At 45.0% G+C, this 26,406-nt stretch overlaps 1 protein-coding gene and 1 pseudogene across 1 annotated transcript in view; both read right to left on the bottom strand.

Annotated features, from left to right (window-relative positions):
* Positions 1 to 24,278, bottom strand: part of LOC126108163 (treacle protein-like) — a 642,834-nt gene extending 618,556 nt beyond the window's left edge. Inside the window, exon 1 of the mRNA XM_049913406.1 lies at positions 24,033 to 24,278. The gene's annotated coding sequence lies outside the window, so the exon portion shown is untranslated. The remainder of the gene's footprint in view (positions 1 to 24,032) is intronic.
* Positions 13,844 to 13,961, bottom strand: LOC126109095 (5S ribosomal RNA; annotated as a pseudogene).
* Positions 24,279 to 26,406: the final 2,128 nt, after the last annotated feature.

The following is a 26,406-nucleotide window of genomic DNA, read 5'->3' as shown; positions in this document are numbered from 1 at the left end:
TGTATTTCTAGACTCTTTACAGCCCTGTCTGCAGCCCGAAGGCGTTCCTTGTCTAAAGCAAGCATCGCTCGTACCATGTTAGAACCTATCTTCACTCCCATATTTCTAAATACCTTGCACCTTACAATGTTGCCATCATTGAAAGTCGCAACAGCATCACACACGCCAAAGTGAAGTGTTTCTATTCCAACAAATACAGTCTTGGGGATTCTCGACCATATAACACTATTTACACTTTCATTGGGGTTTTGAGTTTTTCCGTGAATACACTTTTTCAACAGTTCAGGTGCTGCTAAGTCTCTGAAAATAGGTTTTATCACCTCCATTATTGCATGAGGCAGACTATGCTTATGAGTGTACACTTCACCAGTTAGCAATCCTTTGTTATATTTACACCAACTGTCTTCTTCTTTGGGACACAAGCTATGTTGGGGATTTTCATCGGTTGAAGAAGTATGAAAAAAAAGAGCCCAAACAGCCTTCTTCATTTCGTCGACACTTTGTGTATTTTGCCTAATAGCCATTCCATAATAGTTCTGTATTTTGTCAATTACACTGTCAGTTAACCTTCCCTTCCCATCCAACCCTTTACCATCACTGAGTTTTTGTTTTTTGTACGAAGCTTTGAGTCGCGATATATATTGAACCATCACAGGTTAGCCACAACACATACTTTATCTCACATCACTAAAATGTACCTGATGAACACGGACGTTAATAATAACACCATTTGACAGCAGTTTAACAGCGCCACAATGGGTCACGCCCATGTAGAACACATTTGAAAAAAAAATTTAAAAATAGTTGTAGTCTTCGGAATTGAATAAATTATATATCTATTAAAAGATAATAGTCTGCAGATTCAGAAAACGCAAAAAAGTAAAAATTGAACTTTTCATGATTTTGAGCCTTTCCGGAGCCCCTTACGGCAAAAATTCGATACGTTACGACGTTTCTGAGTTAATTAGCTCTGATGTTAGCCAATCAGGCCACTGCGGGTGCAAATTCAAGCTGTCCTCCAGATAAAATTACTGTCAGTTATTCTCATGGCACAGATGATAGCGCACGAGGCTGCCCAGCGTTTTGGCTCACGGTTCGATCTTTAAGATCCCACCTAGCGCCTCACGACCAATTCTTTTTACCGCTGTCTTGTTCAGTTACAGGAAACCAAACTGGGAACATCTTTGGCGCCACTCTCTTTGGCTGTTCGCTTCAATTCACGCGCGCACCAGCCTGACTGGCTAACTTCAGTGCTAATCGACTCCGAACTGGCGCGAGGTACCGAATTTTTTTCTTGACAATTCTTTCTCAGCACAACCTACCCTGCAACACCCTTGCAAGCATTTCAGCGTTCCTGACCAGCCAGTACAAATACACTGACGGAAAAAAAATCGCAGCACAAAGAAAGAGTTGCGCGACTTAAATGAAAGTTGGTAGGCGTGTTTCTACAACTGAAAGATAAAGTGGTCAAGGACAGCTTTCTAATTAAAGGTGGTTCTGCCTCGGTTCCAGTGATAGTTTAGTTTACTTTCGTTTGGTTACGTCATGTTCTGTAGACCATTTTACGATTATTTTTTCCATATGATGGTCGAAGTAGAGAGAATATAAAATGTAGACTGGCAATGGCAAGGAAAGCGTTTCTGAAGAAAAGAAATTTGTTAAGATCGAGTGTTGATTTAAGTGTCACGAAGTCGTTTCTGGAAGTATTTGTATGGAGCGTAGCCATGTATGGAAGTGAAACATGGACCATAAATAGTTCAGACAAGAAGAGAATAGAAGCTTTCGAAATGTGGTGCTACAGAAGAATCCTGAAAATTAGATGGGGAGATCACATAACTAATGATGAGGTACTGAATAGAATTGGGGAAAAGAGGAGTTTGTGGCACAACTTGACTAGAAGAAGGGATCGGTTGGTAGGACATGTTCTGAGGCATCAAGGGATCACCAATTTAGCATTAGAGGGCAGCGTGAAGGGTAGAAATCGTAGAGGGAGACCAAGAGATGAATACACTAAGCAGATTCAGAAGGATGTAGGCTGCAGTAGGTACTGGGAGGATGGAGAAGCTTGCACAGGACAGAGTAGCATGGAGAGCTGCATCAAACCAGTCTCAGGACTGAAGACCACAACAACAACAACATTATGTGGAAGAGTCAGATTACAAGATATATATACACACACATGAATAATGCTAATATTAATATTACTGAAATTTTTAGTTATACACAAGCAACTACATTTGGAGGTACAATTCTTTTTTACCAGTCCTGCAACAGAAACTCGTCCATGGAATAGAAGGAGTTGTCCAAAAGAAATGATTTTGAGCTACATTTAAAACTTGATATGCTACCTGCCAGACACTTCATGTTGTCGGGCAAATGATCAAAGACTTTTGTTGCTGAGTAATGTACTCCTTTTTGAGCAACTGACAGCTTCATTAACGGATAGGAAAAGTCATCTTTCCCTCTAGTGTTGTACGTATGAACATCACTGTTCTTCGCGAATTGATATGGATTGTTCGTAACGAATTTCGTTAGCGAATATATGTACTCTGAATGTGCAGTTATAATACGTCCATACATAACGTCCCTGGGTAAACACCACTAATTATTCTCACTGCTCTCTTTTGTTCACTCAATACTTTATGTCTAAGTGGTCTATTCCATAAGACATTATTGAGTGGAAATATGCAAAGTACGTTAGTAGGCTGATCTGTTTTTAACCAACACTAGCGATATACGAAGAGCAAAAGAAGCTCAGCCTTAATTGTTGGAGAAGCTCAGTAATATCCTTCTCCCAGTTCAAGTTGTCATAAATGTGAGCACCCAAAAATTTCGAGAAATCTACCCTGTTAACTCAGCCCTGCTCATATGCTGCATCAATTGTCGGTGTACAGAACTGCATATAATGACTTTTTTCAAAATTAAGGGAGAGTCCATTTTCTGAGAATTCTTTGAAAGACCTCATTAACAATATCTTCAGCTGATTTTTCTGGAATGGGATTTATTATAACACTCGTGTCATCTGCTAAAACTACTAGTTCCCTTAGCTGAACGTTAAGTGATAGGCTATACACATAAATAAGGAACAGTAGACGACCTAAAATTGAACCTTGTGGGACTCCCTTTGTGATGATTCCCCATTCATTAGAATTTACCACCCTCCCAACATTATTTGTGCTATTCAGCACAACTTTTTGCCTTCTGTTCGTTAAGTATGATACAAACCAGCTCTGTGAATAGCCTTCAGTTCCATAAAACCTGAATGTTTCTAAGAGTGTGTTGTTTGAAGGGGGCCATTTGCAGGCATGCAGCCAACCTGTCTCTGTGCTAGACACACTCAACCTGCACTTCGAGATATGTACTGGGGTGCGATTCCGTACAACAGAAGCAACACTCTCGCGGTTATTCTACGCATACTGACTGCAAATTTGTTCGTCACTCTGATGATTCTGCTTGTTGTGTTGTTAGTCCTGAACAGCACTCCAGGGGGTGTTTTCCAACAGGATAACGCTGGCCTACATACCGCTGTTGAAAGCATCATGCTCTATGGAACATTTTGCTGTCTTTCATGAACAGCATTCCAGGGGGTGTTTGCTGACAGGATAACGGTCGCCTACATACAACTGTTGTAACCATCATGCTCTACAGCATGTGGCGCTGTCTTTTGTGAACAGCACTCTAGGGTTTTTTTCCAACAGGATAACGCCCGCCACCATACAGCTGTAGTAACCATCTTGCTCTATAGAATGATGCGCTACTTTTCATTAACAGCACTCCAGGGGGTGTTATCCAAAAGGAAAACGCTTGGCAGCATACCACTGTTGTAACCGTCATGCTCTATGTAATGTTCCGGTGCATTTCATGAACAGCACTCAGGGGGGTTTTCCAACAGGATAATGCTCACCTAAATACCGCTGTAGTAACCATCATGCTCTATAGAATGTTGTGCTGCCTTTCATGAATAGCATTCCAGTTGGTGTTTTCCAACAGGATAACGCAGGCCTACATACCGCTGTTGACACCATCATGCTTTATAGAATGTTCCGGTGCCTTTCATGAACAGCACTCCAAGGGTATTTTCCAACAGGATAACGCTCGACTACATACCGCTGTTGAACCATCATGCTCTACAGAATGTTGCACTGCCTTTCATGAACAACACTCCAGGGAGTGTGTTTCAACAGGATAACTCTCGCCAGCATACCACAGTTGAAACCAACATGCTCTACAGAATGTTTCGCTGCCTTTTATGAACAGCATGCCAGGGGATGTTTTCCAACAGGATAACGCTCGCCGGCATACTGCTGTTGAAACCATCATGCTCTATGGAATGTTGCACTGCCTTTCATGAAGAGCACCCCAGGGGGGTTTTCCAACAGGAAAACGCTCACCAGCATACCACTCTTGAAACCATTATGCTCTAAAGAGTGTTTCTCTGCCTTTCATGAAACGCATTTCAGGGGGTGGTTTCCAACAGGATAATGCTCACCTACATAATGCTGTTGAAACCATCATGTTCTATAGAATGTTGCGCTGCCTTTCATGAACAGCAATCCAGAAGGTGTTTTCCAACATGATAATGCTCGCCAGCATACCACTGTTGAAACTATCATGCTCTATAGAGTGTTTCTCTGCCTTTCATGAACAGCACTCCAGGCGGTGTTCCCCAACAGGATAGCGATCACCTACATACCGCTGTAGTAACCATCATGCTCTATAGAATATTGCACTGCCTGTCATGAACAGCACTCCAGGGGGTGTTTTCTAACAGGATAACGCTAGCCTATATACCGCTGTTGAAACCATCATGCTCTATAGAATGTTCGCTACCTTTCATGAACAGCATTCCAGGGAGTGTTTTCCAACAGGACAATGCTCACCTACATACCGCTGTAGTAACCATCATGCTCTCAAAAAATGGTTCAAATGCCTCTGAGCACTATGGGAATAACTTCTTAGGTCATCAGTCCCCTAGAATTTAGAACTAATCAAACCTAGCTAACCTAAGGACATCACACACATCCATGCCCGAGGCAGGATTCGAACCTGCGACCATAGCAGTCGCGCGGTTACAGACTTTAGTGCCTAGAACCACTTGGCCGCCCCGGCTGTCCATCATGCTCTATAGAATGTTGTGCTGCCTCGAATGGCATTCCAGGGGATGTTTTCCAACAGGATAATAGTGGCCTACATACCGCTGTTGAAACGAATCATACTCTATAGTGTGTTTCTCTGCCTTTCATGAACAGCACTCTAGGGGGGGGGTTTTCCAACAGGATAACGCTCACCTACATACTGCTGTTGAAACCATCATGCTCTATAGTGTGTTTGTCTGCCTTTCATGAAGACCATTCCAAGGAGTGTTTTCTAACAGGATAACGCTCGCCTACATACCGATGTTGAAACCATCATGCTCTATAGAATGTTGTGCTGCCTTTCATGAACAGCACTCCAGGGGGTGTTTTCCAACAGGATAACGCTCGCCAGCGTACCACTGTTGAAACCATCATGCTCTATAGTGTGTTTGTCTGCCTTTCATGAAGACCACTCCAGGGGGTGTTTTCTAACAGGATAACGCTCACCTACATACCGCTGTTGAAACCATCATTCTGTATAGAATGTTGTGCTGCCTTTCATGAACAGCACTCCAGGGGGTGTTTTCCAACAGGATAACGCTCGCCTACATACCGCTGTTGAAACCATGATGCTCTATAGAATGTTGTGCCTTTCATGAACAGCAGGTGGTGTTTTCCAACAAGATAACACTCGCCAACATACCACTGTTGACACCATCATGCTTTATAGTGTGTTTGTCTGCCTTTCATGAATAGCTATCCAGGGGGTGTTTTCTAACAGCATAACGATCGCCAGCATACCGCTGTTAAAACTGTCATGCCCTAAAGAGTGTTTCTCTGCCTTTCGTGAACAGCACTCCAGGGGGTGCTTTGTAACAGGATAAATGTCACTCAAGAATCACGTCAGACAAGTTGCAGAGGCTGTGGCAAGAGATTGAATACTGTCTTGATATTTTGCATATTACCATGGGTGCACATGATGAAGTGATGTAAATGATTGGCCGATCGGTTCTAGGCGCTACAGTCTGGAGCCGCGCCACCGCTACGATCGCAGGTTCGAATCCTCCCTGGGGCGTGGGTGTGTGTGATGTCCTTAGGTTAGTTAGGTTTAATTAGTTCTACGTTCTAGGGGACTGATGACCTCAGAAGTCAAGTCCCATAGTGCTCGTATTACAGCACTTGTATTAAATGTTTGTCTCAGGTTCAATACTTAACGAGCAGAGGCATGTGTGGTATAAAGCTTGTTTCATTAAATTAAACTGTTTTGTTGTAAGGGAAAGTTTTATGCATACGCTGTTCAAAACTGGTTCAAATGGCTCTTGAGCACTATAGGACTTAACATCTAAGGTCATCAGTCCCCTAGACCTAGAACTACTTAAACCTAACTAACCTAATGACATCACCCACGTCCATGCCAGAGGCATGATTCGAACCTGAGACCGTAGCAGCAGTGCGGTTCCGGACTGAAGCGCCTAGAACCGCTCGGTCACAGCGGCCGGCGAACACCCTGTACATTGTGTTTTGCACAAGGCGGAGATCGACAAGCCAAATTTAAAACCTGAATTGGTAGACACTTGGAAGACATGTCAATTGTCGCGAGGTAACCTGTTTCCAAAGTGTCGAGAATCAGCAATTATTGCTGATTCAACCAGTGCACTTCCAGCCCCCTGAGTACCGATCTTAGGGGACAAATTATTTAAAGCGCGCACAGAGACATTTAAACACTCATTCCTGTCTCGCTCGATACGTGAGTGGAACGTTGAGAAGTCCTAATAAGTTGTGTAGTGGGGAGTACCTTTTGCTATGCACTTGCTTCTGGATTCCGGTGCTGAAGAAGAGTTGTACGCCTGCGCAGCATGCAGAATTGGTTCGCGGACAAGAGCGTCTATCTATTCGAGTGAGTGGGTACGTACCACGTGAAGAGCGCCTTTCCCGGGCCTTCCTTCCCGCCGGACGGTGGCGACATAATTCCATTTCTTTTGCTCTGCAGTAAAGGAGGAAGCCTCGCGTCAAACTACGTTTCACAACAGCCGCTTCTGCGCAGGAATCGCAAAACGGGTCGCGGTGCGCATGCGCCGTGCGACGGGCGCGCGCTCTGCCGGGGAAATACGGTAACTACTGTCGCTGCTCGTCAGCTGTGCGGCGTAGAACGGGAAGCGCGGCTTAAAGTCAAAGAAATAGTATCGGCGGCAATTGAAACATTTATACCAAATAAATTAAGAAGCGACGGAGCTGATCCTCGTTGGTACACAAAACGGGTTAGAACACTGTTGCAGAAACAACGAAACAAAAATGCCAAATTTAAACAGATGCAAAAATCCCCAAGCTTGGATATCTTTTACAGAAGCTCGAAATTTAGCGCAGACTTAAATGCGAGGTGCTCACTACAGATTCCACAAGGAAACGTTGTCTTGAAACCTAGCAGAAAATCCAAAGTGATTCTGGTCGTATGTGAAGTATGTTAGCTCAAAAATGGCTCTGAGCACTATGGGACTCAACTGCTGTGGTCATAAGTCCCCTAGAACTTAGAACTACTTAAACCTAGCTAACCTAAGGACAGCACACAACACCCAGCCATCACGAGGCAGAGAAAATCCCTGACCCCGCCGGGAATCGAACCCGGGTGTGGGAAGCGAGAACGCTACCGCACGACCACGAGATGCGGGCAGTATGTTAGCGGCAAGAAACAATCAATGCCTTCTCTCACGATAGCAATGGAGATACTATCGGAGACAGTGCTGCCAAAGCAGAGTTACTAAATACAGCCTTCCGAAATGCCTTCACAAAAGAAGACGAAGTAAATATTCCAGAATTCGAATCGAGAACAGCTGCCAACATCAGTAACGTAGAAGTAAATACCCTCGGAGAAGTGAAACAACTTAAATCACTGGTCCAGACTGTATACCAATTACGTTCCTTTCCGAATATGCTGATGCATTAGCTCCATACTTAATAATCATATACATCCGTCCGCTCGACGAAAGATCCGTACCCAAAGACTGTTAAGTTGCACAGGTCACACCAATATTCAAGAAAGGTATTAGGAGTAACCCACTAAATTACAGGCCCATATCGTTAACATCGATATGCTGCAGGATTTTAGAAAATATTCATTGTGTTCGAACATTATGAATTACCTCGATGAAAACTGTCTACTGACACACATTCAACATGGGTTTGGAAAACATCGTTCCTGTGAAACACAACTATATCTCTACTCGCAAGTAGTGTTGAGTGCTATTGACAAGGGATTTCAGATCGATTCCGTATTTCTTGATATCCGGAAGGCCTTTGACACTGTACCAAACAAGCGGCTCGTAGTGAAATTGCGTGCTTATGGAATATCGTCTCAGCTTATGTGACTGGATTTGTGATTTCCTGTCAGAAAGGTCACCGTTCGTAGTAATAAAGTCGTCGAGTAACACAGAAGTGATTTCTGGCGTTCCCCAAGGCCCTTTGCTGTTCCTTATCTATATAAACGACTTAGGAGACAATCTGAGAAGCCGTCTTCGGTTGTTTGCAGATGACGCTGTCGTTTATGGACTAATAAAGTCATCAGAAGATCAAAACAAACTGCAAAACGATTTAGAAAAGATATCTGAATGGTACGAAAAGTGGCAGTTGACCCTAAATAACGAAAAGTGTGAGGTCATCCACATGAGCGCTAAAAGGAACTCGTTAAACTTCGGTTACACGATAAATCAGTCTAACATAAAAGCCGTAAATTCAACTAAATACCTAGGTATTACAATTACGAACTACTTAAATTGGAAGGAACACGTAGAAAATGTTGTGGGGAAGGCTAACCAAAGAGTGGTTCAAAATGGTTCAAATGGCTCTGAGCACTATGGGACTTAACATCTAAGGTCATCATTCCCCTAGAACTTAGAACTACTTAAACCTAACTAACCTAAGGACATCACACACATCCATGCCCGAGGCAGGATTCGAACCTGCGACCGTAGCGGTCGCGCGGTTCCAGACTGAAGCGCCTAGAACCGCTCGGCCACCTCGGCCGGCTACCAAAGACTGCGTTTTATTGGCAGGACACTTAGAAAATGTAACAGATCTACTAAGGAGACTGCCTACACTACGCTTGTCCGTCCTCTTTTAGAATACTGCTGTGCGGTGTGGGATCCTTACCAGATAGGAGCGACGGAGTACATCCAAAACGTCCAAAGAAAGGCACCACGTTTTGTATTATCGCGAAATAAAGGAGAAAAGCAAAAGCAGACTAGCAATGGCAAAATTGGCATTCCTGACGAAGAGAAGGACTACTAGTATCAAACTTTGGGCTGAATTTGTGGAAGAAATTACTGAGGATGTACGTTTGGATCAGAGCATTGTATGGTAGTCAAATATGGACTGTGGGAAAACCGGAACAGATGGGGATCGAAGCATTTGAAACGTGGTGCTACAGACGAATGTTGAAAATTAGGTGTACTGATAAAGTAATGAATGAGAGGAATTGGAGGGGAAAGGAATATGTGTTAAACACTGACAAGGAGAAGGGGCAGAATGATAGGAGATCTGTTAAGACATGAGGTAATGACTTCCATGGTACTAGAGGGAGCTGTAGAGGGCAGAAATGTAGAGGAAGACAGAGATTGGAATACATCCATCAAATAATTGAGTACGCAGGTTGCAAGTGATGAAGAGGTTGGCCGCATCGGTCCAATCAGAACACTGATGACTCAAAAAATAAAAATAATAAACGTCCCCAAACTTTGTAAAAATTACTGGAAAACCCTGTAGACTGGAGTTTGGTTCCTTAAAGAATATGTGGGGATGTTGTTGCTTTATACAAGGTGTACAACTTTGCTTCCGCCGTTTGCCGGTAGGTGGCGACAACGGTAAGGAGCGGTCGAAACAAACAGACCGCAGACATCAGGCAGTTAGCTTGGACCTCGGTCAACATAACGTCACTCAAACATTAGTCGATTTGTGTCTGCATCATGAAGTTGTTCTCGATTGAAAATGTCAGTTTACGATCCAAATTCTCGTCATTTGCGACAGGTGTTACTGTTTAGTTTCAATATGAAGAAAGCAGCGCCTGAGTCTCATCGAATTCTCTCAAGTACGTACGGTAAGGACGCTGGTAGTGAAAGAACGTTATGAAACGTCCCCTTAGAAAAATTAATGAATTTCTGTGCTGATAAACCTCTTACATTATTTGATTTTCAAACAGCTGAGCAGAACTGAACGTAGTCAGACATTTCGCATTTAGCTCTTTACCTATTCTGATCAACACTAAACTGACACAATATTTTTAGCGCAACGCAGTCTGACTTTCAATAATACCTACAAATGAATGGCCCTGACTAACATTATACTATACCTTTCACAAATCACTTACCTCACAAAAATCTTCGTTACTCGAACTACTGCAATACAGCGAGCGCCAATACTGCCAGCTAAATAAAAGATTCAAACTACTGAAGCCACTAACTGCTGATAGGCATAGTTAGAAACGAAAGATTTTGATAGAGAACAGCGGGCTGAAGTGGCCGTGCGGTTCTAGGCGCAGCAGTCTGGAACCGCGAGACCGCTACGGTCGCAGGTTCGAATCCTGCCTCGGGCATGGATGTGTGTGATGTCCTTAGGCTAGTTAGGTTTAACTAGATCTACGTTCTAGGCGACTAATGACCTGAGAAGTTGAGTCCCATAGTGCTCAGAGCCATTTGAACCATTTTTGATTGAGAACAAACAATGAACGAAGTATTTACCGTAAAAGTGTTCAAAACTCATAATATACGAGGGTTATTCCAAAAGTAAGGTCCGATTGATTGCCAAATTGAAACCACAGTGAACATCAGACATGTTTTACTTGTAACAATTAGCTACACCTTTCAGCTACTTCTCTACGTAGTCGCCGTTCTGACTTAGACTTTTGTCATAGCGTTGTACCAACTTTTCAATAGCCTCATCATAGAAGGCAGCCGCCAGTGCTTTCCGCCAATTCTCCACGCTGGCCTACACCTCGTTGTCTGTGTCAAAATGTTGTCGTCAAAGACAGCGGTTCATGTGACCAGAGATGAAACTCAGGGGGAGACAATTGCGGACTGTATTGTGGGTAATCTAACATTTCCATTTGAAAACGATGCAGGAGCATCTTAATTGCCCCTGCAGAATGCGGCTGAGAATTGTCGTGAAGACGAAACAGCACGACAGTTATGTAATGTTGGCTGCATAGCTTCAGGCGAAATTTCTCACCAGGCCCTCGTACGTGGCGGCAGACACTATTTTCTAGACATCTTTACGCACTCACTGCGAGCTCAGAAATGAGAAGAGCGACGTGATGCTAACTGGGGTTATACTAGAGACACTACCCAACACATCTGTGCAAAGCTTTATCGGATTTTCATAGTCGTTTCCATTTCGCGACCGATCGGACCTTACTTTTGGAATAACCCTCGTATATAGCAGTTCATGACATCCTGTCTTACAAATTTACTGTCTCTGATGGACACACGTCCAGATCCTACGCTCTCAAAACTCCGCCATCTCTCTCCCCACATCCACCACTGCTGGCGGCTCACCTCCAACTGCGCAACGCTACGCGCTGTTAACAGCCAACTGCCCAACACTACACAAGCGAATATTCCAACATTGCAAACCAGCCACAGAATGCACACAGCACAGTCAGTGATTTTCATACAGAGCGCTACGTGGCGTTACCAATAAAAAAAAAACCTAAACAGCCTACTTACAACGTGTCGTGAGTGATTTCAACGCTTCAAGAATGATGATTTTAACGTCATTGACCCGCACAGTGGTGGAAGAGAGAATCGGAGACATTGCTGAGTGAAGACTCACGTCAAAATAGATGAATTGGCACGGTTAGTGGGAGTGACACAGCAAGCCATTTCAAAACGTCTCAAGGCTATGGGCACGATTCAGAAAGAAGTAACTTGGGTCCCGTGTGAGCTGAAACCAAGAGACGTTGAACGGCGTTTGTATTTTTGTCGAGCTAATGGTTCAAATGGCTCTGAGCACTATGGGACTTAATATCCGAAGTCATCAGTCCCGTAGACTTAGAACTACTTAATCCTAACTAACCTAAGGACATCGTACACATCCATGCCCGAGGCAGGATTCGAACCTGCGACCGTAGCAGCCGCGTGGTTCCGGACTAAAGCGCATAGAACCAGTCGGCCACCGCGGCCGGCTTGTGAACAGTTGCTTCATAGCCAAAAACGGAAGGGATTTCTGTATCGGAGACGAAAAATGGGTTCATTACGATAACCCTAAACGCAAAAAATCATGGGAAGCTTCCACGTCGACGGTCAGACCGAATATTGACGGCTCCAAGATCATGCTCTGTATTCGGTGGGACCAGCTCGGCGTAGTGTACCATGAAAACCAAGTGGAACAATCACCGGTGCTCGTTATTGAACGCAATTAATGCGTTTCATCAGAGCCGCAATACAGCGAGAGGCAAGAGAAAGTGATTTTCCAGCACGACAACGCCAGATTGCAAAAGAGGTCAAAACTTACTGGGAAGCGTTAAAATGATAACTCCTACCCCACCCGCCATATTCTCCATACATTGCTCGCTCTGACTATCACCTGTTTAGATCAATGGCGCACGGCCTGGCTGACCAACACTTCCGATCTCGTGAAGAAGTCACGAACTGGATCGATTCGTGGATCGCTTCAAAAGATCAACAATTTTTTCGACGCGGGATTCGTACACTGCCCGAAAGATGGGAGAAAGTAGTGGCCAGCGATGGAGAATACTTTGAATGATACGTGTGTTGCCGGCTTGAGTGGCCGGGCGGTTCTGGGCGCTACAGTCTGGAACCGAGCGACCGCTGCGGTCGCAGGTTCGAATCCTGCCTCGGGCATGGATGTGTGTGATGTCCTTAGTTAGGTTTGCCCGCATCTCGTGGTCGTGCGGTAGCGTTCTCGCTTCCCACGCCCGGGTTCCCGGGTTCGATTCCCGACGGGGTCAGGGATTTTCTCTGCCTCGTGATGGCTGGGTGTTGTGTGCTGTCCTTAGGTTAGTTAGGTTTAAGTAGTTCTAAGTTCTAGGGGACTGATGACCACAGCAGTTGAGTCCCATAGTGCTCAGAGCCATTTGAACCATTTGAACCTTAGTTAGGTTTATATAGTTCTAAGTTCTGGGCGAATGATGACCTCAGACATTAAGTCCCATAGTGCTCAGAGCCTTTGATACGTGTGTTACCAATTTGTTTCATTAAAGCCTCAGATGTTGCGGAAAAAACGGCGGAAGCAAAGTTGTACACCTTGTAGATAAAGTGCTTCTCAGGTAATGGCGATGTTGTTGCCGGAACGTCAAAGGCGCTTGCAGTGTAAACAGAGGAGATACAAGCTATGGCCTAATCCTTAGGCGCGGTCACTGCCCTCTATTGTCCGATAACCGGGACCCGAAACATACACAGTTCTTTCACAGCACCGCGAGGAGCGTTCGTCCACAGTTCAAACTTTCTTCACGTCAGACTAGCACGTGCGCCGTGCGCAGTGAAATACTAGCTCTACTTGCTGCGAAAGTCGAAACTCTGTATGTAAGCAGTTCGCAGATTCTGTGTGGCTACTTCATGAAGCACTCCGTCTTCAGGTGACAAGTGGCCCATCGGGACCATCCGACCGCCGTGTCATCCTCAGTGGAGCATACAGGTAGGAGGGGCGTGGGGTAAGCACACCGCTGTTCTGGTCGTTACGATGGTTTTCTTTGACCGGAACCGCTACTATTCGGTCGAGTAGCTCCTCAATTGGCATCACGAGGCTGAGTGCACCCCGAAAAATGGCAACAGCACATGGCGACCCGGATGGTCACCCATCCAAGTGCCGACCACGCCCGACAGCGCTTAACTTCGGTCATCTGACGGGAATCGGTGTATCCACTGCGGCAAGGCCGTTGCCGGCTAGTTCATAAAAGTAGAAAAAGGCTCATTAAAGAGTTATACAGGGTGTTACAAAAAGGTACGGCCAAACTTTCAGGAGACATTCCTCACACACAAATAAAGAAAAGATGTTATGTGGACATGTGTCCGGAAACGCTTAATTTCCATGTTGGAGCCCATTTTAGTTTCGTCATTATATACTGTACTTCCTCGATTCCTATTCCGCCAGTTGGCCCAATTGAAGGAAGGTAATGTTGACTCCGGTGATCGTGTTGACATGTGACTCATTGCTGTGCAGTACTAGCATCAAGCACATCAGTACGTAGCATCAACAGGTTGGTGATGTCTTCATTGGGCCCCATGTTATTCCACCTACGCTCAATGGAGCACGTTATCATGATTTCATACGGGATACTCTACCTGTGCTGCTAGAACATGTGCCTTTACAAGTACCACACAACATGTGGTTCGTGCACGATGGAGCTCCTGCACATTTCAGTCGAAGTGTTCGTACGCTTCTCAACAACAGATTCGATGACCGACGGATTGGTAGAAGCGGACCAATTCCGTGGCCTCCACGCTCTCCTGACCTCAACCCTCTTGACTTTCATTTATGGGGGCATTTGAAAGCTCTCGTCTACGCAACCCCGGTACCAAATGTAGAGACTCTTCGTGCTCGTATTGTGGACGGCTGTGATACAATACGCCATTCTCCAGGGCTGCATCAGCGCATCAGGGATTCCGTGCGACGGAGGGTGGATGCACGTATCCTCGCTAACGGAGGACATTTTGAACATTTCCTGCAACAAAGTGTTTGAAGTCACGCTGGTACGTTCTGTTGCTGTGTGTTTCCATTCCATGATTAATGTGATTTGAAGAGAAGTAATAAAATGAGCTGTAACATGGAAAGTAAGCGTTTCTGGACACATGTCCACATAACATCTTTTCTTTCTTTGTGTGTGAGGAATGTTTCCTGAAAGTTTGGCCGTACCTTTTTGTAACACGCTGTATACACATAGGAAGAGAGACTACAGCGAGAATATCGATGACAAAAATAGTACTCTCTAGCAAGATGAGGCTTTTCTGCAGCGATAAGGAAAATTGATTTAGGTAAATGGTGGTGTATGACATGTCCGAAAGAGCAGACATCATTTTGATTCAGCAGCCATTACGAAGATACAAGGAAATTACAGACATTGAATGCGTGTGGGCATTGATACAATATGCGATCAAAAGGTTGCGCAGAGCCGGCCGCTGTGGCCGAGTGGTTCTAGGCGCTTCAGTCCGGGACCGCGCTATTGCTACGGTCGCAGGTTCGAATCCTGCGTCGGGCATCGATGTGTGTGATGTCCTTAGGTTAGTTAGGTTTAAGTAGTTCTAAGTCTAGGGGACTGATGACCTCAGATGTTAAGTCCCATAGTGCTCAGAGCCATATGAACCATTTTTTTTTAGTATCCGGACGGCACCCAAAACCAGACTTTTTCATATTAGGTGCAGTGTGCTGCCACTTGCTAACAGGTAGTCCATTTCAGCGACTTCAGTAGTCATTAGTCATCGTAAGAGAGCAGAATGGGGCGCTCTGCGAAAGTCACGGGCTTCGAACGTGCTCAGGTGATGTGTCACTTGTGTCATACGTCTGTACGTGAGATTTCCACACTCCCAAACATCCCTCGGTCCACTGTTCCCGATGTGATAGTGAAGTGGAAACGTGAAGGAACACGTACAGCACAAAAGCGTACAGGCCGACCTCGTCTGTTGACTGACAGAGATCGCCGACAGTTGAAGAAGGTCGTAACGTGTAATAGGCAGACATCTATGCAGACACAGGAATTCCAGACTGCATTAGGATTCACTGCAACTACTATCACAGTTAAGCCACACATCACGCTGGTAAATGCTAAACGACGCATTGGTTGGTGTAAGGAGCGTAAACATTGGAGGATTGAACAGTGCAAAAACGTTGTACGGAGTGACGAATCACGGTACACAATGTGGCGATCCGATGGCAGGGTGTGGGTATGACGAATGCCCGGTGAACGTCATCTGCCTGGGTGTGTGCTGCCAACAGTAAAATTCGGAGGCGGTGGTATTATGGTGTGGTCGTGTTTTTCGTGGAGGGGGCTTGCACCCCTTCTTGTTTTCCGTGGCACTATCACAGCACAGGCCTACATTGATGTTTTAAGCACCTTCTTGCTTCCTACTGTTGAACAATTCAGGGATGGTGACTGCATGTTCATAGTGCACGGCTTGTGGCGGAGTGGTTACACGACAGTAACATCCCTGTAATGGACCGGCCTGCACAGAGTCCTGATCTGAATCCTGTAGAACACCTTTGGGATGTTTTGGAACGGCGAATTCGTGCCAGGTCTCGCCGACCGACATCGATACCCCTCCTCAGTGCAGCACTCTGTGAAGAATGGGCTGCCATTGCCCAAGAAACCTTCCAGCACCTGATTCAACGTATGCCTGCGAGAGTGGAAACCGTGGGCAAGGCTAAAGCCGTCGGCACACGGACCGTGCATCCGAGCGTTGAGCGTGCCGAGTTTCTGACGTCATAGCGTGGAACGGCACGCTCGGGAGTCTTTCCGAACGTGCAGAGCAATATCTGGCATGTCAGATATTCTGAGCGTGCGTCTGAGCGTCGACCAATGAGCTCGCACAACGTCACCTACGTCACAAGCGCGCCGTGTTCCTTCAGTACAGAGTTGTGAGGCGTCATATTGGCATTCAGTTCAAGCCTATATGTATATATGCCGTTTCTGAGCACCAGCAAATTGAGAATCACTGGAAAACCCGTTGTTAGTAGTATGATTCGTTCCAATAAAATAATGAAAAACATCGTATTCGTGGCAAAAGAATTATTGTAACTTGCATATTATGAGAGTAGGCTATTTGAAGGCAGCGACACACTGAAGATCCACCAAAAACGCATTGTTCTTGGTACAATTTGTTATGATTTCAATTAGTTAAAAAAAATGGCTCTGAGCACTATGCGACTTAACTTCTGAGGTCATCAGTCGCCTAGAACTAAGAACTAATTAAACCTAACTAACCTAAGGACATGACACACATCCATGCCCGAGGCAGGATTCGAACCTGCGACCGCAGCGGTCGCTCGGTTCCAGACTGTAGCGCCTAGAATTTCAATTAGTAACATAATTATCTACGATTAACGTTTTTATCAAGAAGTAAAACCGTAAGATTAAGAAGATGCAGAAGGTTGTTGGTTTAGCGGCCGGCATGGTATCTGAGCGTGTTCGGTCAGAGAGCCGCTTGGCCTCTGTAATAAAAAACTGAGTGGAAGGATCAACCATTGAACTTGAACAGGATGTCTTGCGACGTCCGCAACGACCAAACACCACGATCAATAACGAACAAAAAAAGAAAAAAAAAAAGCGTAATGAGTAGCGTCTCTCCACCGAAATGAGGTTTTGTTCGGGCGGTGGTTCGCCTCTCAACACTTCGCATTTTTTTCCCCCTAACATTCACGTTTTTGTTGCGTTCTGATACTTTATTATTAGTTCAATATAAGTATATGCTATAATATTTGATGTTATGTAAACGTAAGTTCACCTTCTTTGAGGGGTGACTTTGTTCGATTGGTTTAATCTACAGGACAGCTTGCGCTACTTGTATAAAGATATTTTGCTCCTTTTTCTTTTACGCCTCGTAATTCACATGTTTCAAAGATTCTGCTACTGGGTGGGAACAGTGATCAAGTAAGACTGACCTTGAGTTTTACTAAACTGTGGGAATGATGAAATAATGTTTATCTTATGCGGAGAAGTATTCCAAATTTGTACCGCACTGTTCGTAATGGAACTTTTATAAGCCTGTGTCCTTATTGATTGCACGTGGTACTTTCCTTTTCGTGCACGATGCGGGAAATGCGCGTTTTAATATAGCTAACGTGGGAATTTTACGCGCATCCGTTGAGTAAACAGTGTCATTTACGAAGTAGAAGCATCCTTCAACTGCCGCTGGAGTGCGTTACGATCGCGTATACCACGTTGGGGCCCACGTACCGTGTGTACAAGTGGCATCGTTCCTGAGCGTTCAGCAGCACGTTGGACTCGGCACGCTCAACGTTGACGTTCGACAGCACGGTCCGTGTGATGATGTTTGGTTTGTGGGGCGCTCAACTGCGTGGTTATCAGCGCCCACCACGGCCCGTGTGCCGACGGCTTACGGGTCGGCCAACATCATATTCAATCCGAGGATTGCCGATGGAGGGCGCCACGAACTTGTAAGCCGTTTTCAGAGAGCTGTCCGGATACTTTTGGTCACGCAGTGTACGACCGCCAGCAGTAACGAGTGGGCACCCGCGCCGACACCGCACCGTCGCGGCGGTGGACCGAGGCGGAAATGCCGGCGGGTTTCGCAACGAGTGCGGGGGCGGCCTTGGAGGCGGTGCTGCGCTGTACACCTGGCTGCCCACTGTCCCACCCACACTGAGGTGACAGAAGCCCAGCCGCAGCGACGTGCACGTACAGCAGAGGTGGGCAAACTCGTTCATCCTCGGCAACTATAGTTCAATTCTTTTATCTTGGCGGTTCGCGCATGCCCGACCAGACGCGGGAGATTGCTGCGTTGCCAGTTGCACGCGCCAAGAGAAGCAGCGCCATAGTACAGGGTTATTACAAATGATTGAAGCGATTTCACAGCTCTACAATAACTTTATTATTTGAGATATTTTCACAATGCTTTGCACACACATACAAAAACTCAAAAAGTTTTTTTAGGCATTCACAAATAGTGATTCGGCAGACATCAAGCCGATAATCAAGTTCCTCCCACACTCGGCGCAGCACGTCCCCATCAATGAGTTCGAAAGCATCGTTGATGCGAGCTCGCAGTTCTGGCACGTTTCTTGGTAGAGGAGGTTTAAACACTGAATCTTTCACATAACCCCACAGAAAGAAATCGCACGGGGTTAAGTCGGCAGAGCGTGGAGGCAGTGACATGAATTGCTGATCGTGATCTTCACCACGACCGATCCATCGGTTTTGCAATCTCCTGTTTAAGAAATGTCGAACATCATGATGGAAGTGCGGTGGAGCACCATCCTGTTGAAAGATGAAGTCGGCGCTGTCGGTCTCCAGTTGTGGCATGAGCCAATTTTCCGCGGGCTACGCGTGAAACTTGCCCGCACGCGTTCAACCGTTTCTTCGCTCACTGCAGGCCGACCCGTTGATTTCCCCTTACAGAGGCATCCAGAAGCTTTAAACTGCGCATACCGTCGCCGAATGGAGTTAGCAGTTGGTGGATCTTTGTGGAACTTCGTCCTGGAGTGTCGTTGCACTGTTATGACTGACTGTTGTGAATGCATTTCAAGCACGACATACGCTTTCTCGGCTCCTGTCGCCGTTTTGTCTCACTGCGCTCTCGAGCGCTCTGACGGCAGAAACCTGAAGTGCGGCTTCAGCCGAACAAAACTTTATGAGTTTTTCTACGTATCTGTAGTGTGTCGTGACCATACGACAATGAATGGAGCTACAGTGAATTTATGAAATCGCTTCAATCATTTGTAATAGCCCTGTATAGCATAGTTCGCAAACCGTTTAGGAGGGAGCGCGCAGTTTATGAAGTAAAGCCACCATGGCCGCATTAAGCCTTTCGCTGCTACAGAGACGTGCTCCCCGCATTGCGCGCTGTGCGCGATTTTGGCATCACTGCACTGCTCGCCTGTGCAGACACACGGTGTTCCGACTGCTTTGCCACACTTTATCATTCGATTTCACAAAAACTATTTGGCCCAAAAATTTGATTTTTACACATCTTCTTGACTGATACCTTCCCCCCATTAATGACTTACTTTTGTTTCGATGTTCAACGCAGTTATTGTGCAGCATTAGATGCAGTAAACCATTGCACGAAATTTTGAAGAGTTTGCAGAGGTAAAAGTCCATAGCGTATACTTTCCATATGGTCGATTTTAGTTGCCACTAGAAATTTCAAAAAATTACATTCAAACGAATAAAATTCATGATGTAAGACACTTCGATATCGTTTTCAAACAAAGAAAATATTAAGCACCAAACAAGTTTTGCACTCAGAACCTTTCGCTTAGCAGCCATACACGTTAACCATTACACTACCGCAGCTCGTCATTCAATGCATCAGCTGGAGGACTTTAAACTCTCACGCAAATAACCGATAAACGCTGTTGGTATGACTATGAATTATTCACGTTTCGTCGAAGTACAATAGGAAATAAATAATTACCGCTGTTCTATATTGCGAGAAAGCGGTTAGTGAGAATGATACAAACACCTTTCCTTGCTATCGCCTGAATTAGGAGGCTTATTGCTTGTTTCGTTTAATTAATTAATAGAATATGAAGCAATTGGTATAAAGAATGCTTTTTTCCAAACTTTCTATAAAAGAAAGTCTGCTATCAAGACATTGCCTTTGTTAAATTACTTTATTTATGACTGAACGTTTCTAAAACTGAAGACACTCGTCCGTGCTCTGCACTGCAGTCGAGCTCTGGCATCGTCGTTCTCTGTTCATTGGCTGACTGTGTTTTGTGACGTCAGGTGCGCAGAACGAACCTAAACACGGCCGCCGTCGTAAATGACGCGCACTTTAGTTCACTGGTGATCGTTCTTTTTTGGGAACCGTTCATTTTTACTCGTTCACCGTTGATTTGTGCCTGGTATATGGTTCTTATGAAAAACTGAAAACTAGTAGTGTAGGTGACTGAAGGATGGACGGCACCAAGAGGGGGCACGTGCCTCCCGCTGAAGTACAGAGTTTTCATTCATTACAGAATTCTTACACACTTTTAGAAGTAATTTCTCTGATTCTGCAGAACCTCTCGTTTAGCCAACCGTACCCTGCAGTCGAGCAGGGCTGATCACAGGGAAATAATATAGGGTGGCGCACGGGAAACCGGCCAATTACGGACGATGTGTTGCCCATTGCGAGCAAATACAACAAACAGACAGACATGTAATAATTAGGCAGTGAAGAAATAACAAGCTAATGCAAGCAACAAAGGCGAAACAATCGATGACAATGTGTAGAGAGCTGGAGAAGGGAATATGAAAATCTCATGCGACATGCATGGGCTATAGCTCATGTAGTCTTGTAAACCTGTTGGTGGCTGTCTCCCAACTTAATGTACCACAAGTGTCTTGTATAAAATTCTTCGTTTCGACTTCCACTGCATAGCTATACTACGTTGTAAACAATAATCGTTTACAACCTATATATACTTCACGTTGTCTCTGAGTTCGTAGGTGAAGTAGACTTTATGGAAGCATAAAATAAAATGTGGTTTCCTCATCATACTTGCGTCACACGCTTAGTAAAAACTAGGTTTTTATGTTGCATTATTAAAGTTAATGCAGCAATGAAATAAAAATGGAAATGTCGTGTGGCTAGGGCCTCCCGTCGGGTAGACCGTTCGCCTGATGCAGGTCTTTCGAGTTGACGCCACTTCGGCGACCTGCGCGTCGATGGGGATGAAATGATGGTGATTAGGACAACACAACACGCAGTCCCTGGGCGGAGAAAATTTCCGACCCAGCCGGGAATCGAACCCGGGCCCTTAGGATTGACAGTCTGTCACGCTGACCACTCAGCTACCAGGGCGGACATGCAGCAATAATAATAATAATAATAATAATAATAATTAAGTTCGCAGTAATAAACTATTTGGTTTGAAAGCTCCTTCTGAACAAATGTTTTTGAGATAATAAGTAAATACGATTTTATGGCAATCTATGTCTTTTCAGATGGAGAGGCACCGCTTTTCCTACTGAGCCAAAATGACCCACAACCCACTTCTTCTTTTTTTTTTTCTTCAAAGAAACCAAACTAGCACGTAATGCAAATTGCAAGCTATCCTTGAATGACGTTTATTAATTTTCTATCTTCATACTCAGAATCCATGCGCAAAGTAGTCTCATACAATAGCTGTGCCATGAGCGCATAATTATTCTTTGTCGTACTCTCTCTGGTGGTTGTTAGCAAAAAAGCTTCCGAAATTGTCTTCGTGCCGATTAGCCTGAGCATTGTTTGAAGAATTGTAATCTGAATATTGAGATTTATGACAAAAGATAACTGATATATATATATATATATATATATATATATATATATATATATATATATATTATTTGACATTTGAGAATTAATGATATTCATCGATATATTGCGTAGTTGCTAATCAGAAGGGAACTTCCGAAAGACTGGATACGAACCTGCATTTAATAATCCAAGAGCTCCGTTACTTCATCGGAAGGTTAAACTTCATCAAAGCCAAATATCCGCTTGATCTGAGGTTTCCCGACTGATTACACAACGCTCCCAAAAGTACGAGGCATTTCATTTGTACAGATTAGCAGACTGCCGCAAAGCACGAACCTGCAGAGAAGAAGGATCACCGCCTGATTTCGTTCTAAGAAGTAAAATTTCTGTATCATTTTGAGTGACTGAGTTATGAATGTGTTTCCTATTATGAATGATTGATTGCTCGAACGAATTGAGAACTACATAACTACATAATTACATAGATAGTAGGAAAAATTACAGTCTTCCAAGTAGTGGAACATACCTATTTCCATTCGATGATCGGTTCAGTTCGATCCGAGGACCCAGTTCCATGTAAACTCAGGCGTAAATCAAATGGAATGGACTGTGTCCTGGTTATGTTCCGCAAACTAGTGACCATTTGCACGCGGCAAAAACGAGCACTTCAATTTTTCTGTGCGAGCCCTGATTTCTCCTATTTTATCGTGATGATCATTTCTCCCTATGTACATCGGTGCCAACAGAATGTTTTCGCAATCAGAAGAGAAAACTTGTGATTGAAATTTCATGAGAAGATCGCGTCGCAACGAAAAACGCCTTTGTTTTAATGATTGCCACTCCAATTCAGATATCATGTCTATCACACTATCTCCCCTATTTCGCGATAATACAAAACGAGCTGCCCTTCTTTGTACTCTTTCGATGTCATCCGTCAGTCCCACCTGATGCGGATCCCACACCGCACAGCAATACTGCAGAATAGGGCGGACAAGCGTGGTGTAAGCAGTCTCTTTGGTAGGCCTGTTGCACCTTCTAAGTGTTCTGCCAATGAATCACACAGTCTTTACTTTGCTCTACCCACAACATTATGTATGCGATCGTTCCAGTTTAGGTTATTTGTAATTGTAATCCCTAAGTATTTAGTTGAATTTATGGCCTTCAGATTTATGTGACTTGTCGCGTAATCGAAATTTAGTTGATTTCTTTTAGTACTCATGTGAATAACTTTACACTTTTCCTTATTCAGGGTCAATTGCCACTTTTCACACCATACAGATATCTTGTCTAAATCATTCTGGAAGTTGTTTTGATCATCTGATGACTTTACAAGACGGTAAATGACAGCATCATCAGCAAACAATCTAATAAGGCTACTCAGATTGTCTGTTATGTCGTTAATATACATCAGGAACAATAGAGGGCCTATAACACTTCCTTGGGGAACGCCGGTTATTACTTCTGTTTTACTCGATGAGTTTCCATCTGTTACTACGAACTGTGACCTTTCTGACAGGAAATCACGAATCCAGTCGCACAACTGAGGTGATACTCCGTAGGCACGTAGTTTGATTAGTAGACGCTTGTAAGGAACGGTGCCGAAAGCCTTCTGGAAATATTAAAATATGGAATCAATTTGGTATCCCCTTTCGATAGCACTTATTACTTCGTGAGTATAAAGAGCTAGTTGCGTTTCACAATAACGATATTTTCTGAAACCATGTTGACTATGTGTCAATAAATCTGCAAGAAGGTTTCGTTCTTCTGAAAATACCTTGCGGTTTTAGTTAGTTAGTGAGTTAGATATGGAACGAATGTAAATATTAGCTTTTGCTACAGGCCACTCTGTTACCACATTGGCATCGACATTCCGTGGCTTCGGGAACTCACAACCAAATTATCACCTTCCAGCCTAGCCCGGACTTCGGGTTGCGCAACGGTTCAAACTGCCACCAGAACCAAGATTTCAGGGGACGGGGTTCCAGCGTCACACTCAAATTTTTAGGGTATTTGAAAGTGCGCGTGTACGACTAAATGCAGAAGACTGACTTACCATTTTGTCGTAGCGCGGTCAGAGCCATCGGCGGCAGCGGGAAACTCGACACGAGCCTTGTCCCTTTTGCGGAAGCAGCAGTCTCAGAAGCAGGAGTCGGCGCAAACTTATTCCCGGAGTTTCCGTCACTGGCCACTATGACGCCGACGTCAGCTCATCAGTGCTGCGTTGACGGCGACCCACACACAACACGCACTCACTTCACTCAAGCTGCCACAAGTTCCGCCCGACACACGCGGCGGCGAAATACTATACGTCGTGAACGCGGAAAAAAAAAAAAAAAAAACTCGGTAGCGGACCGAACTGATTCCCACGTATATCGGTGACCTGCTTCTTGTATTACCGGCAAGCTAAGCAGCAAAAGATACCAACTGTGCGACGACAGCGGGGGAAAAAAGTAATGGTACACCGACTCTTCGGAGAAACACGGCGCGGAGTGTTTGAGGAGAGGGCGGCAATATTTCTGCACTGTTTAGATACGCACCGGGGAAAGTACATGCAGACATGTACGTAACGGTGTCGCAGGCAGCACGGGGAACGGTGTATCACGCCAGTACCCGTAGCGTCCCCTATAAAGCGGCGCTTTCGTAATAGCGATACACCTGATGGGGTAAGCACCGCTGCCGAATGACGTCACAGCACTCTCCACCGTTTGTTCGAGCAGCGCAGAAGCCAGACTGACCGAGTCTTAAAAGAGAGAAGCCGAGCAGGCAGAGCCGAAACCTGTTGCTCGCATCCCCTCCCCAACCCGCCCGGCACACTCGCTCGCGGCGCCTTCCGACCCCCCACCACCGCCGACAGTCACGTGTTTGTTGCAGCCAGCTCCGCGCGCCGTCTGTTCTTTCACATTTTTCTACTTCCCCTCCCCATCGCCCCCCACCATCGACAAAGCACTGTCGGTTCAGTGGGCGCACTTCGTTTGTCACGTCTGCCCTGCGGCAGGACGTAGTGCAGTGCGTTCGCCGCCAGATGGCAGACGCTGACAACCGCTCGCTGTTTGCGGTTGACGGCTACTACAGTCGTACAGAGAGTTGGTTGGTTACGTGTTCTAGAGATGGGCAAACTGAAACACGTAACTGTTTCGAAACAAATGAAACAGTACAATGTAATGTTTCGATACGCTGTTTCGAAAAAGTGAAACAGTTTGTGTTTTGCAATTTTGTCACATGATGACATGTTGGAGACCGTGGCTGTTGTTTGAAGACAAATGTTGATGGTGTTAGGTCAGCAACCAGCCACAAATTTACTTTGAGTTCCTTTATTCAAAGGAAACCGTTACCGGTTTCGAATCGTTGTGATTCATCATCAGACGGTTTACACGCTTTCTTTATGACATTTGGTGTGTTTTTATAGATTAATTGTCCTAAAATATAAATAAAACATAATTATAAACACGCCACACACAGATGGTTGCGTTACAGATTTTCGTTGCATGTGACTTACGTGAAAAGTCGGTTTCGAGTGTTTGTTTTCATAACGTTCGTCCAATCGATGTAAATGCATTCCCACTGCATCCTCGATTTGCCAAGCAAGCCAGTACACGTTCAAACAATGTTTGTCATTTTATCCTCACTTTGAGCAGACGCTAATGGGGCCCACATTTCAGTCGAAGTGTTCGTACGCTTCTCAACAACAGATTCGGTGACCGATGGATTGGTAGAGGCGGACCAATTCCGTGGCCTCCACGCTCTCCTGACCTCAACACTCTTGACTTTTATTTATGGGAGCATTTGAAAGCTCTTGTCTACGCAACCCCGGTACCAAATGTACAGACTCTTCGTGCTCGTATTGTGGACGGCTGTGATACAATACGCCATTCTCCAGGGCTGCATCACCGCATCAGGGATTCCATGCGACGGAGGGTGGATGCACGTATCCTCGCTAACGGAGGACATTTTGAACATTTCCTGTAACAAAGTGTTTGAAGTCACGCTGGTACGTTCTGTTGCTGCGTGTTTCCAGTCCATGATTAATGTGATTTGAAGAGAAGTAATAAAATGAGCTCTAACATGGAAAGTACGCGTTTCCGGACACATGTCCACATAACATATTTAATAAACCTACACATTTTATCATCTTGAATGTCTACTGTATAAGTATGTCCAAATAAACACAAATGAGGTACGAGCGCGCTAATCATATCGCCGAAAGTATGAAACTATCACTTGGGCGTCTTGGCAGTTTCGTATTTCCTGCAGCAAATGCGGTGCTTTCGTGTCGTGTGACTTTCATACTTTTCAATTGGCTGAGGACAGCCATAGCTGAAGACAGAAGAACCACCACGAACGGAACTGGAGGTGGGAGCAAACTGCAGAAACTACGGATATGCTACTGGGATTCCCACATTCCGTTAGTATGGGTAATATACCCATTT

Source organism: Schistocerca cancellata, chromosome 11, assembly GCF_023864275.1.
Source record: "Schistocerca cancellata isolate TAMUIC-IGC-003103 chromosome 11, iqSchCanc2.1, whole genome shotgun sequence".
NCBI classification, from domain to species: Eukaryota; Metazoa; Arthropoda; class Insecta; order Orthoptera; family Acrididae; genus Schistocerca; species Schistocerca cancellata.
This window is presented reverse-complemented; position numbering and strand designations above follow the sequence as displayed.